This window comes from Protopterus annectens, chromosome 8.part0 (assembly GCF_019279795.1).
Source record: "Protopterus annectens isolate FY-2018-M chromosome 8.part0, PAN1.0, whole genome shotgun sequence".
NCBI lineage: Eukaryota > Metazoa > Chordata > Ceratodontiformes > Protopteridae > Protopterus > Protopterus annectens.
The window spans coordinates 256,458,313-256,472,278 of NC_056741.1; the positions used below are offsets into that span (position 1 = coordinate 256,458,313).

Genomic DNA, 13,966 nt, shown 5'->3' on the forward strand with positions numbered 1-13,966 from the left:
CCAGGTCAATGGAGCCAGAACGGGACAGCCCTCCCTACCTCTCTCATCCTGGATTACCTGGCAGACCTACTACACAGGGGTCTCTCCTTCTCTTCTGTTAAAATTCATGCCTTTGCCATCTCTGCTGTTTACAGCGCAGAGCCTCCTCTCTTCTCACACCCTCTCATCAAACAGTTCTTAAGAGGGGCTAACAGCTTAAAGCCACCCAGAAGAGCTCCTTACCCAGCTTGGGACCTTAGCTTTGTGTTGGAAAAGCTCACCCTACCCCTTTTGAACCTGCAGCTTCAGCAGAATTAAAATTTCTGTCTTGGAAAACAACTTTACTTCTCACCATCACTTCAGCTAGAAGAGTATCAGAGTTGCAAGCACTTGTGGCTGTAAAGCCCTTCATCATTTTCCATGCTGACAGAGTCTCACTCAGGACTAATGCATCCTTCATGGCTGAAGTGTTGTCCAGTGTGGTTCTCAACCAATCCATACATTTGCCCACCTTCTTCCCTAACCCACAAACAAGGGGGAAAGGATTCTGCACTTTCTAGATGTACACAGACAGCTCAGATTCTATCTGGACAGGACTAAATCTTTCAGGAAAAACTGATAAATTGCTAGTCAGTTTCGCAGCAGGAACTGAGGGCAAGGCCATATCCAAGCAAACAGTCTCCAAATGGATAGCACATTGCATCCATTTCTGGTACAGACAGCATGGGAAACCACCCCAAAGGGGTCAGGACACATTTCACCAGAGAAACCTCCACTTCTGCAACATTTCTCAGAGGCGTCCGCACCAGGGACATCCTGGAGGCTGCAACATGGACATCTGTTCATACCTTCACTAAGCATTACCACCTGCCTATCTTTTCCAAATCCAGGGTAGGCTTTGCCATCGCAGTCTTGCAGGGCATCCTAGCCAGCCCACAGTCTTCTTGACTGCCTCCACCCATTTATTTTTTTCAGCTTTGGGAATCAACCCAAATGTGATGACTGCAACAGTGAAACACGAAGAAAATAGTACGGTTGTGTACACTTACCATAAATGTAGATGTTAGAGTGTATTCACTGTTGCAGTCCTGGTTTCCCTCCCTCCATCCCCCTTCTCTCTCTCTCTCTCTCTCTCTCTCCTTACAGGGATTCCTTTTATTTTGGTATTTACTTTCTACTGTTGGTGTTCATCCACCATAACCTACCTCCCTATTTGGGAGGCTCCTGACAGGGCAAGAAAAACTGATGTAATGGCGTCAGCTGCCTGATTTTATACCACTGACGACCTGACGTCAGTCCTGGAGCGACAGCAACAGATGCAGAAATACTAAGCCTCTGGTATTGGGGCCGACTGAGGGCTACCCCGGCAGGATAACCCAAATGTGATGATTCCAACAGTGAATACAATTGAACATCTACATTTAGGGCAAGTGTACACAACTGTACTTTGGAGGGACTCGTACTGTTTGACCAATCTTGAGATGTACTTGTATCTTAATGAAGATCATAGGATACTAGTCTATTGACCCAGAGGTCATTTTAAGCCTAGCCATTTCATCCCAGTGCAATACCATAGAAATGCTAGTCAGTGCTCGAGATTGCATTTAGTGAAGATGGATAGACCTCCACCTTTGGTTCTTTTATGCTCATTTTGAAGTCTAAACTTGTGGAAGGCATTGTAGCCTTGTAAGGCTGGGGTGCTTTCCCCAGCCTTGAACCATGTCTCATTGACAACACAGACATCAGCATCTTCCAAATTCAGACTCCTTGCATTAAGCAGCAAAACCTTTAGATGTTTTGTTGTCCCATGTCGCCTTCGTTCTTGCTGGTTGGGTTCAGGATCATGCAATCCTAGAGGTTCAAAGATTGCTAGTAAAAAGAGCCATCTAGGAAGTCCCTGCAGATCAAATTGGATCCGGAACTTACTCATGGTTCATTTTAGTTCCAAAAAAGACAGGGGACTGGAGACCCATTTTAGATCTCAGCAAACTAAACCAATCGGTAAGAAAGACGTAGTTCTGGATGGTGACACTGCAGTCCATTCTTCCCTTCTTGGGTCAGGACAGTTGGATGTGCTCCATAGATCTCCAGGACGCGTACTACCTTATAAAAATGGACAGGCAATCCAGGAGATTCCTACACATTCGGCTGGGAGCCAGTCATTATTAGTTCAGGGCCCTGCCCTTTGGTCTCACCACAGCCCCCAGGGTGTTCACCAAGTGTATGGCAGTGGTCACAGCTTACTAGAGGCATCTAGTATTCCAGGTGTTTCCATATTTAGACGACTGGCTCCCCACTGCTACCACCGAGCATCAACTAATCAAAGCACAGGACTACACAATCCAAAATTGTTCCCAGTTAGGCATCACCTTTATAGGGGCAGACTTAGATACAAGACGCATGATAGCAAAACTGCCTCAAGACAGGGTGTCAACCATTCGTTAGCAAGTTTCGTTTCTCATAAAGAAGACGAGAGTTCAGGCAAGACAAGTCTTACAAGTACTGGGCTCAATGGCTGCAGCAATTATGGTAGTTCCTTTATCACGCTTCTACTTGCGGATTCTACAGTGGCTTCTTTTTTCTCAGTGGTCTTTTCAGGATTTGCCAATGTCACACATGATCTTGATCATGGAATCTTGCAAAAAGGAACTATTATGGTGGCTTGTCTCTCCCCAGGTGACTCTAGGCAGACCCTTTCTAGACCCCCATCCAGTAGACACAGTGACCACGGTCACTTCCCAGATAGGCTGGGGGGGCATTATCGGGGATGGACTGTCCAAGGAACATGGCAACCTCACAAGTACCATTTGCACATAAATATTCTAGAGATAAGAGCGGTGCTTCTGATGTTGCAAGCACTTCAAGACTCTCTACCTACTGGGACCATTGCAATCCAGACAGACAATGTGTCAGTGGTATGGTACATCAACAAGCAGGGTGGAACCAGCTCTTACCCCTTGTGTAGGGAGGCTCTTCGAGTATGGCAGTAGGCGATGCCTTCCCAACGTTTTCTGATAGCGACGCACATTCCCGGAAAATCCAGCGTGATAGCGGACAGCCTCAGCAGGGCTATCCTCATGCCTCACGAGTGGTCCCTGAAGCAAGAAGTTGCGGACTTGATTTTCTGCAAATGGGGCCAGCCATGCTGCGATCTTTTTTCCACTCCCCTAAACAACAAATGCAGCAGCTACTTTGCCCTAGTTCCCCCTCCAGGACAGTCACCCAGGGATGCACTTATTCACAATTGGCCTCCAGGACTAGTATATGCTTTTCCACCTTTCCCACTCATTCCAAAGGTACTTCAGAAAGCAAAATCATTGGGTTGCAAACTCATCCTCATTGCTCATTACTGGTCTCATCAGATATGGTTTCCATTTCTTCGCCATCATCTTCACCTAGAGCCTTGGATACTGGACCCAGTTCTGGACCTCCTGACGCATCAGTCAGGCGGGCTTCACCCATCCCTCCAAACTCTCAAGCTGACTGCTTGATTACTCCACTTCCAGTCTTAGCCAGGCTCCCAAACATTTCCCCTGCTGTACAACACATCGTAGTGTCCTCCCACAAGCCCACTACCAGGAGGATTTACACTAGCAAGTGGAAGAAGTTTTCTTATTGGACCAAGAGTAATAACATTGATCCCTTTACGGCTCCTTGTTCACAAGATTCTTGACTTTCTGGCCGAAACCTTTGAAAAAGGGGCAGCTGCAGCTACTATTAGGGTCCAACTTGCTGCCATCTCCAATTTTCATGTAGGAGACTTGGGTTCTAACATTGCCCCATAAGTTGTGCAGAGCATTCTTACGAGGTATGACACTTTTACGGCCCCTGGTAAGAGAACCACCCCGCGACCTAAACTTGGTTTTAGCTTCGATGGTTCTGCCTCCCTTTGAACCAGCAGCATCTTGCCCCCTGATGTTTCTATCTTGGAAAACTCTCTTCTTGGTTACTATAACCTTGGCTAGATGGGTTTCCGAATTACATGCTTCGTCTATTCGCCCGCCATATCTCATTTTTCACAAAGATAGTCTCTGTTAAGACCAATCCTTCTTTCTTGCCAAAGGTTTGTTCAGAGCATAACTTAAATCAGTCCATTGAGCTTCCTGTGTTCTTCCCCAGTTACGGCAACAAGGCAGAGTATAGATTACACCAATTGGATATTCATAGACAATTACGTTTTTATTTACACAGGACCAAAGACCTCAGAAAATCAGACCAGTTGTTTGTATCCTTTGCTGACAATAAACAAGGTTATCCAGTTTCAAAAGTGACCTTATCAAAATGGCTGTCAGATACAATCAGTTATTCGTATGATTTGTTTAAAAAGATGCTTCCAAGAAGGCCCAGAGGGCATTCAACCAGGGCCTTAGCCACCTCTGTTGCCTTCCAAGCTAAATTGCCTTTAGATTCAATCTGTGCAGCTGCAACATGGGCAAATCCTCATACCTTTATCTCTCTTTACAAAGTGGATGTTGTCTCTCGGAATAGGGCATCCTTTGGTTCCACGGTACTGATGAGTTTGTTCGAGTGAGCCACCTAAGAATCCGGTGCTGGGGACGCAGTCCCAACCAGCAAGAACAAAGGCGAGATGGGACAACATAACATAAAGAAGTTTTTTACCTACCGTAACGTTCCATGTTTGTTGTCCTTCATCTCGCCTTACTTCTTGCATCCCCCCCTTCCCCCTTCCTAGAGGTTCGAGAGGAGTTCTTTATTGGTTACACTGGCTGAGTTTCCTGCTGACATACCAGATTAGTTAACCATGCATTGTCTTTTTCTCTTTCCTTTCTACCTTGATGTATAGGAACTTAGTAAAAATTGTTTTTTACTATGTATATCTAGTGTGGGCTATTACAAATCAGATCTGGGTACCTGCCGCTAGGCATGTTGGGATAAGGGGTAGCCTCGAGCCAGTAAAAGCTCTCGAGCTATAGTAAATCAGCCGAGTCGGAGCCGAGGATCTGCTCCGAACCCAACCAGCAAGAAGGAAGGCAAGATGAAGGACAACAACCATGGAATGTTATGGTAGGTACATAACTTTTTTTTTTTGTCTCAAGTGGATTTTGTTATGTTGGAAATTTTTTTGTTTCGACATTGCCTAAAAAGGTACTATGGGGGAGGCAAGTGCCTTTGCAAGTATCTGAAAGCATAGAGGAGACAGGTGCAGACCATCTCTGGCAAAGCAGCATCACCTGTCGACCATGTCTTCCCAGGCTGACAGATACTGGGTCCTCCTGGACTGACACCTGAAGCTCAGGCAATTGTTGAAACTGATAATTTTTTCTTTATATTGTAGCATCATCCTGGGTGAAGGTAGAGTGCTGCTTAGGGCTAGAGTCATTCCTGCCTGGGACACACCATCTGAGAGTTCAGTCATGTTTCATGTAGTCCAGAGAGGTATATCTCAAGTCATTCACCCCAACAGGGACTACAAGTGCATGTGTGATTTGACAGATCCTGGCACCTGACAGGCAGCTGACTGTGACTTTATCTTTGTCCGGCTTAGTGAGGTGGACATCTCTGTGTCTCACTATTGAGTTGCCTATGACTAGGACTTAGGTTTTGAAGTGTTCTGTCTCAGGGGCCTATTTGCAGAGACACTGTTGTATGTGTAGTGGTTACTATTTGCATAGCAGTTTGTGGAACTGGCTTATGTTTGGGATGCCTCCGATCTTTTGGTAGGCTTCTAGTGAGCACCTCTGTGTATGTGGGTTTATGTGTTGTGACCGTATTTTGTGTGAGAGGTGAAGTGTGTGTGCTGACAAACCTGTTTGATGTCCGGTTTGCTATGTGAGAGAATTGACTCCAATTTTATAGTGTAATTGCATTTCTCACATAGGATATTTGTTTTAGGAGCAAGTGGTTGTCAGTATACATGTGGCAATTACTACATTACCTGAGGATGTCCATGTCAGTTAGGCTGGCCGGAGTAGGGTTACCATATTTGGTTATACGAAAAAGAGGACGATAGATTCTTTGGTGGGGCAAAAGGCTAGGTGAAGACAAAAAAAAAAAAGAAAAGGTCTTTTAGTAATGCAGAACATCACAGTTCCACATTATAAACACAAGTAGCTTCGTGTTTGGTTATTTTTTGATTGGCCCCAAAACTTGCTTACACAGTCTTTCAATATGTAGTACATATATACTAACTTTTCCAGAAAATAAATGAACCATCGCATGTACATTAACAGCAATAAACAAAAACAAAAAAAAAAAAAAACGGTCATTGTTAAGACAAAAATGTAGAATCACATTCCTGTTTACATATACACATAGAAATCAGATTATAAAAAGCATAAAACCAGCTGCTGGTATTCACATGGGTCACCCATGTAAGTTGTGGCCAGGCCAGGGCATGCTTATCTTAAATCAGGAATGCTGAGTTAGCCTGACCACTGGTGATTTTTAACGGATTCACTTTTAGTTCAGATTTAACACTAATATGTTCATTTAGACTTGGGATACTGAAAAAGTTTAAAATCAGCTCCTGGTATTTGTTAGGGTGTTTCCCAACCAAGTAGTAGCCAAGCTTGTCCCTCCTTAGCTAACAATACAAAGAACATTCAGGCTAACATGTCTACTGCCATTTTAATATTGGACTTTAAACCTCTACTGTCCTGGGCATAGGGTAACATGGTATTGTAAACAAGAGGTGGCTATCTGGTATATCTGTTGATAATAACCACACTGACCATTGAATAAGCTTTGTCAACTGGATAACCCCAAGCAACTACCAACTCACAAACCTGTACCCTACACAAAAAAATACATGAATAACCAAGATATCTAACTTATGCTGACAAATCACAAGATAATGTATGTATATACCATGATACACATATGCTTCTTCCTACTGGGCCACAAAAATATTAGCAAAAGTTGGGGCCAAATAGTAACCCATTGCTACCCTTGGGTTTGACAATACTAGTGTTCAGGAAATACAAAGTACTTGTTCTTTAAAATCAGAAACAAAATATCATAAACAACTCATCTACAGTCAGCTAACCCATACACCTTAAATTGACAAGTTGGAATATCCATTCCTCCTGGGCAGACACAGTATAAAGGGATTTGATCCCCAGAATAACAAAACAGTGCCTGGCATCTATAAGAACAGTGCTGACATGGTCTGTTGGATCAAAAGTAACTTCCACATATGAGGACATCCTAAACAAAAAAGGATCAGCATTTTTTCTTCTATTATGGTCATGGGTTCAGTCTTGGACCCTGTTGCTTTTATGAGTGACCTAAAAGGAAAATTCACTTCATTCATATACACTTTAGGAATTCTAAACATTTTCCAATAATGGGATAAGAAACCATGTAAAAATAATATCAGTATAATGACCCTTTCCAATAGCATTTATGAGAAATAACTATCTATAATATAAGCATGCCATATGCCATACTGTGAGCACTCACTGAAACCATATCTGTTGAACGTATTTCACATCTTAATGATGTATTCAGTTTTATCTATGATATGAATAATAACCCCATGCCTTCATATTAAAGCTCCCTAAAATTAGACAAAGCACTAAATTTGAGACACAGAATTTTGTTTACTGTACTTTAATTCAAGTGGCTTCAAAAAAGATAATCTAAATGGGGGCTCCAAAGCTCAGCAGTCTTTTTAGGAGACCAAAAATCACAAAAATAAAATCCCTTCATTAGAGGTATAAGAACAGGTCTACATCTAATAGCCGAATTTACTAAAAGACCGATTTGCAAAACGCCGAGATTAAAACACCAAATTTACATAACTCCAAAAACCCAGAAAGCCGAAGTACACAACACATGGCATGGCCAAAATGATGTTTTCAACCGCAACTCATCCATTGGCAAGATTGAAACAACTATCCATCATTAAAGACCGATTTGCAAAATGCAGAGATGATTAAAACACCAAATTACCATAATAAGTAACTCCAAAAACCCAGAAAGCCAAAGGCGAAGTACACAACACATGGCATGGCCAAAATGTATTCAACCGCAACGCAACAACTCGCCCATCGTCGGCAAGAAACAACTATCCATCATTAACACTAAGTTATGAATATTAACTTAACACCAGTAAGTTAAACTGACTTAAAAAAAAAAACATACCAGAATGAGTAGTGAAAACCAAAACGGAGACTCCGACACCGACACACACTCACTCTGTGATGACAGATCGGCTATGTGGCTGAGACCTCCTCCTCCTCCCTAACGCATGCACAGTCCTGCGCTTCTCCCTGCGCAAACACAGTCTCGCGACTCTCGCGAGCTCTTCTACCTTCCGCGCATACGTAGAATTGAATTCTGCCTCGGGATTGTAAAACCCGGACAAATCTCTCAAAACGACAAAACAGGCCGGACGCCCGGACAGGAGCACAAAAAGAGGACATGTCCGGGGAAAACCGGACGTATGGTAAGCCTAGGCCGGAGAAACTATGGGAAAGTGCCCATCCATTATAGCAGTTTTTTTAACGTATGTACTATTAGGGAAGGAAGTGGGTTAGTTAGACTAGTTTTCTGCTCTAGGAGTAACAAAGGGCTTGTTCTATTGAAGGGTAGGGATGATAAGTGTTGCAGCACTGCTCAATGTGCAGCTGAGTTGCCTGTAGTGTAGCAGGGAAGCTTGGGAGGGTTCCACTGACAGATGTCTCTGAAAAAATTGTGTTTCAAGGCATTTGCATCTAATACAGGGCACCGCTAACCCACCATGCACAGCAACAGTCAAACGCAAGGCTTAGGTACAGGTGAAAATAAACACTTTTAAGCTAATCTGCCAATAGGAAAGCACACATTGAACCCCCCTTCTTGGTGTAAGATGTCTGGTTTAGTGCTCAAGTATATCAATTACAGGCTAGATTCAACAGATTTGAATCTAGTCTGTGCTGTCTAGGCTAACAGTACAGTTGAAATCAAGTGCAGAAAATGATGCCGTCACAAACTGTAAAAAGCAAAAATAATGCAGCAGTTAGTTAAAATACACTTTAAAATGCAGTCAAGAAACATTTTAACCAATGGAAAAAAATGTGAAATGTGCAGCCTAGATAATTTGTATCGACCTCTCACATAGAACAAAATCGCCAAGCAGTTTTAAAACAGAAAACAAAATAGAGCAGATAAAACAGAAATCAGCTCTATCAGCAAGTCACAGACAAAAATGTATGTTTACTTTACTCACCCAACAGGGAATCACCGGCAGTGCTTTAGTTTATGCAAGCTTGAAACCTTTATAGAAAGTTGCAGATTGCCAGCATCACACCTCAGTTGAATAGTGTAACCTGAAGTCTGAACAAAGGCAGGGCTTTCAAACTTAGTTTTCAGATACAAAAGCCTTTCTTTGTGGCACTGAGTGTTTATTAAAGGCAAAAAAAAAAAAAATATTCCAACTCTTCTTTATTTTCTGTCAGTATTTGATTTTGCATTTTTTCTACACTGTAATTTCTGTAAACATGCATATTTCTTCTGGTGTTTTGTTAGCATTTCTGCATTGCTTACAGTGTTTTATTGAGACAAGTCAGTGAGTTTGGGAAAGAAGATTAACATCAAAGTCTTTAATTCTAGCTACAATATTTAAATCTGTGAATGCAACACAAACCGTATCAGCCCAAGTAACACCTATTAATCACAGGGGTCAAATTTCTCACACTTCAACACTGAACACTTGTTACTTTGAAAAGAACAGTTAATTCAGCTATATTTTCAAGCCTGTCATTCACGCATTCCTTAAAATGCGGTTACAGAGATGGCCAGTAATGAAAATTAAAGGAAGCAAAGTAATTAAAAATGTGAATTGATGCTTGCGTTGAAAAGCTGGCATTCAAAGCACTGTTGTGAAACTGATGAGAGAGAAAATGACAATAAATGATCCTCTTCATAAGGATTTTTTTCTGTCCCTCTAACATGAAATTATGAAGACAAAAACATTGACTATAAAATAAAATCATGCCACCCATGGCGACCCCCATTCAGGGCATTTTGGGATAAAGCAGGTTAGAAAATAATGACTACTTACCTTGATACAGAGACATTAGTAACGCAGAAAAGTTCAGGATTTGATTAAAAACATGTTTTTTGTTTTTTTCAGTTTTTGGGTGCAGTTCTCCTTTATGCATTTCTTATTTGAATTTACTTCACAGGATCTAAAAGTTGAACAACTAAATCAGACAGCAAATCATTGTATGTTATATTGTCCACATCTCGCCTTTCTTCCTGCTGGTTGGGTTTGGTGCCAGTCCTCGGCTCCGCCTCGGCCGTTTACTGCAGCTCAAGAACTTATATTGGCTCGAGGCTAACCCCTATCCCAACATGCCTAGCGGTAGCTACCCAGATCTCGTTTGCTGCTTGCAGCTTCGAGATTGCGACTACTGGCTCAGGCTAAGTATTTAGAGTTTTTTCATATTTTGCTGTCATATTTACCAAGGTTTTACTAGTTCAATTACTTTGTTGGTGTATATATTAGTCCTGTTTTAGTCTAAAAACCTTCTAACCTTCCTCTGCTGTTGTTTTTTGAGTTAGTCTTGGCTGTCGTTTTCTTAGGCCTTGCTTTCCCCTTGAGCCCGTTTAATTTAGAGGGTTCATTTCTTCTCTTCCTCTCTAACTATTGGAGTAGCCGTTTAAATTAGAGGATCTCCTGTTGGGGGAGTCGCTGTTTTACTTAGAGGCTCTCTCCCTTCTTCTTTTTCCTAATTAAAAAAAAAAAAAATTTCCTTGCTATTAGTAGTGTTTGTAGTTGTGTATTGGTTGCCATTACAGCCTTATTTTTGCTGTTTGTGTCTTCTTTGTTTATCCAGCATGTCCAAAGAGTCAAAACCCTCCGTCTTTAAGAAGTGTGACTCACCCTGCCAAAAAATGTCCCTTACGGATGGGCACATGAGCTGGGTATGCTGTTTAGGGTCTGTTCACCTGCAGGACTCATGCTCCATCTGTCATGCTTTCAGTTCTAGAGTCCTGCAGGAGAGAAAAAATAAACTGATTTGTGTGGCCTTTTGAAGAACCCTGAGGATCCTTTGTCTCTGGTTCCTCAGCCAGTAAAACAGTCTGACAAATCCCACAAACCATCCTCAACAGTTCCGATTTCGTAGCAACCCAAATCTGTTGTCAAATCTTCGGCTGTGTCTGTTCCCAGTGTCGGCTCCAACAAAGCTATGTCTCCGGCGGCTCCATCAGTGACTTCGGAGCCAGTCCGGACCCATAAAAGAACCAGGTCTCCGTCTTTGAAGCCCGTGCACTGTTGCAATCTGGGGCAGTTAGTCACCGGTCCTCCTCTCACTCCTCTTGGTGCTCCAGGTTTTGGACCATGATGTGGAGAGAGTGGTTAATAGCTCCTCAAGTCACAGGCAGTTGCCAAATTGCTATCGAGCCCAGCCCATAAAGAATTGACTCCTTTGGCCCAGCCAGCTTCTCTATCGGTTCCTCCTCCGACTCTCTTGAGCTCAGAGCCAGAGTGCATAGACATCGTGGTGGTGGAACCGTCGGCTCCGGTTACTTCTCCTTTAGCGGTTCCAACTCCTGCTTCGATCTCCTCGATGTCTCAGTCCATCGAGGGATCTGGGCACCGAAACTCTCTCGTCTGCTCCGAGGGGGGAAGTGGCATCGGACCCTTGTCTGAGTCTGCTCTCCCTCTCGGATTTTTGGCGGCGGTGAGCTCGGCTCTCACATCAGCCTCGGAGCCATCACTTTTGGTTTGCAGGAGTTCTCCAGGCTCTTTGGAGCCGGAGGCTCCTTCAGCTCGGGACTGTGGTGCCTTCGGGGTGATGAGGAGCATGCTGTCCCCTGAGACCCTCCACCCTTGGCTCCATCGACTCCTTCTCCCTCTGTGCCTGCCTTTGACCCTCCTCTTCCCTCCAAGCATAGGGAACCTATGCCCCAGGACGCCCCATTGGGCGACCCACTTCTTCCGAAACGTCCCCTGAACATATGGAGGAGGTCCCTTGGAAGAAAAAATGTAAGAGGAAGCATCTGGACTCTCCTGAGTCCATCACTTCAGACACAGACTTGGATGAATTGGAAGGGTCCCCACGGACCCCCTCTGAGGATGTCTCTTTTTCGGACATCTTGGAAATCCTTAGAGGGGTGGCTGGAAGTCCCTAGCCCCTTCTGAGGACGAGTCGGTCTACCTAAATGCATTTGTTTCCCGACCCTCCCCCTCTTGGGTGTCTCCACATGTTGACCAACTTTTGTCAGTAGTGAGTCGGAAGGCATGGAGCTCTCCAGAGACCAGGGAACCGGTTCCGCTAAGACCAAATAAATTTATAACTGCCCTCGAAGAAAAGTCCTTTCTTTCCAAAGGGGTTCCTGTTGATGCTATGGTGGTGGCAGCAGCCACTAAAAAGGAACTTGCAGAAAGTTCATCTGTCCATCCGCCGAACAAGGAGTCCCTTACGATGGACAGGTATGGGAAACGTATGTTCTCTTCAGTGACCTTTACACTCAGGTCGCTGAATTATTTGTCACACTTCACGGGACTTCAAAGGGATCTCCTAAAAGAGTTGGGAGATACCCTCCAGAATCCTACAGCTGAGGGAGTTGCGAACAGGGCGGCTTCCTGGCTTGCGGCCTTGACTTCAGTGGTTAACTCCTCCATGAGGCTCATTTCTTATGTGGCAGATGGAGCAAGTAAGGCAGCAGGTACTGGAGTTGCTTTGCGGAGACACTCCTGGATGCACCTTTTTCAATTTGCGGAACTCTTTCAAGTCCTCCTTTTTCAATTTGTTGAACCCTTCAAGTCCTCCTTTATCAATACCCATTTTGATGGCCAGTCCTTGTTTGGGCCTCAGGTAAAAGAGACTCTCATCAGGTGTGAAGGTCAGAAGAGTGGGGAAAATGTGGTTTCGAAAATCCCAGGCAGTTTTGCCTGACGTGGAGAATTTTCCCCCATGGGCAGAGGGGGAAATAATAATGGAAGACGCCACCCTCGGTGGTATCTCTGTCGCAACAGCAGGGTGACAGCAATACGTTCTCTACTAGGCCCTTCTAGCACTCCTGAAGGGAGGCCCGACTGTCCGCCACTGGAGGCCATATGGCAATGGGCGATATCTTCGGACAGTCTCAGCAGGGCTATCCTCATGTCTCACGAGTGGTCCCTGAAGCAAGAAGTTGCGGACTTCATTTTTCGCAAATGGGGCCAGCCATGCTTTGATCTTTTTGCCACTCCCCTCAACAACAAATGCAGCAGCTATTTCGCCTTGGTCCCCCCACCAGGACAGTCACCCAGGGATGCACTTGTTCATAATTGTCCTCCAGGACTACTTTATGCCTTTCCACCTTTTCCTCTGATCCCCAAGGTACTTCAGAAAGCAAAGTCGCTGGGTTGCAAGTTCATCCTTATTGCTCCTTACTGGCCTCGTCAGATAATGGTTCCTGTTTCTCTGCCATCATCTACAAGTGGAGCCTTGGATCCTGGACCCAGTTCCGGTCCTCCTGATGCATCAGTCAGGTGTGCTCCATCCCTCCCTCCAAACTCTCAAGCTGACAGCTTGGTTTCTCCACTTCCAGTCTTAGCCAGGCTTCCCAGCATTTCCCCGGCAGTACAGCACATCCTGGTGTCTTCTCACAAGCCCACTACCATAAAGATTTATGCTAGCAAATGGAAGAGGTTCTCTTATTGGGCAAAGAAATATGATATTGATCTCTTCACTGCTCCTGTTCCCAAAATTCTTGATTTCCTGGCCAAAACGCTCGAACGAGGGGCAGCTGCAGCTACCATTAGGGTCCAACTGGCTGCCATCTCCAATATTCATGTGGGAGAGTTGGGCTATAATATCATGTCCCATAAGTTGTGCAAAGCAGTATTATGAGGTACAACCCTTTTACAGCCCCTGGTAAGAGACCCCCCCCCCCCGGACCTAAACCAGACCAGCCTCTCTGGTTCTTCCACCCTTTGAACCAGCATCATCTTGTCACTTGAAATTTCTTTCTTAGAAAACCCTCTTCTTGATTGCCATCACCTCAGCTAGATGGGTTTCTGAATTACACGCTTTATCTTTTCACCCAC

The 13,966-nt window shown here is 44.2% G+C and overlaps 1 protein-coding gene and 1 long non-coding RNA gene across 2 annotated transcripts in view; one reads left to right on the forward strand and one right to left on the reverse strand.

Annotated features, from left to right (window-relative positions):
* The window catches only part of CRTC2 (CREB regulated transcription coactivator 2), a 2,800,764-nt gene that overhangs the window by 2,264,846 nt on the left and 521,952 nt on the right, over positions 1 to 13,966 (forward strand). The gene's annotated exons all lie outside the window — the stretch shown is intronic.
* LOC122808736 lies at positions 5,910 to 9,049 on the reverse strand. Its single transcript, XR_006365818.1, has 2 exons — positions 8,086 to 9,049; positions 5,910 to 5,971 (listed from the first exon to the last, which is right to left on the reverse strand). It is a non-coding gene; the product is annotated as an uncharacterized LOC122808736 (long non-coding RNA).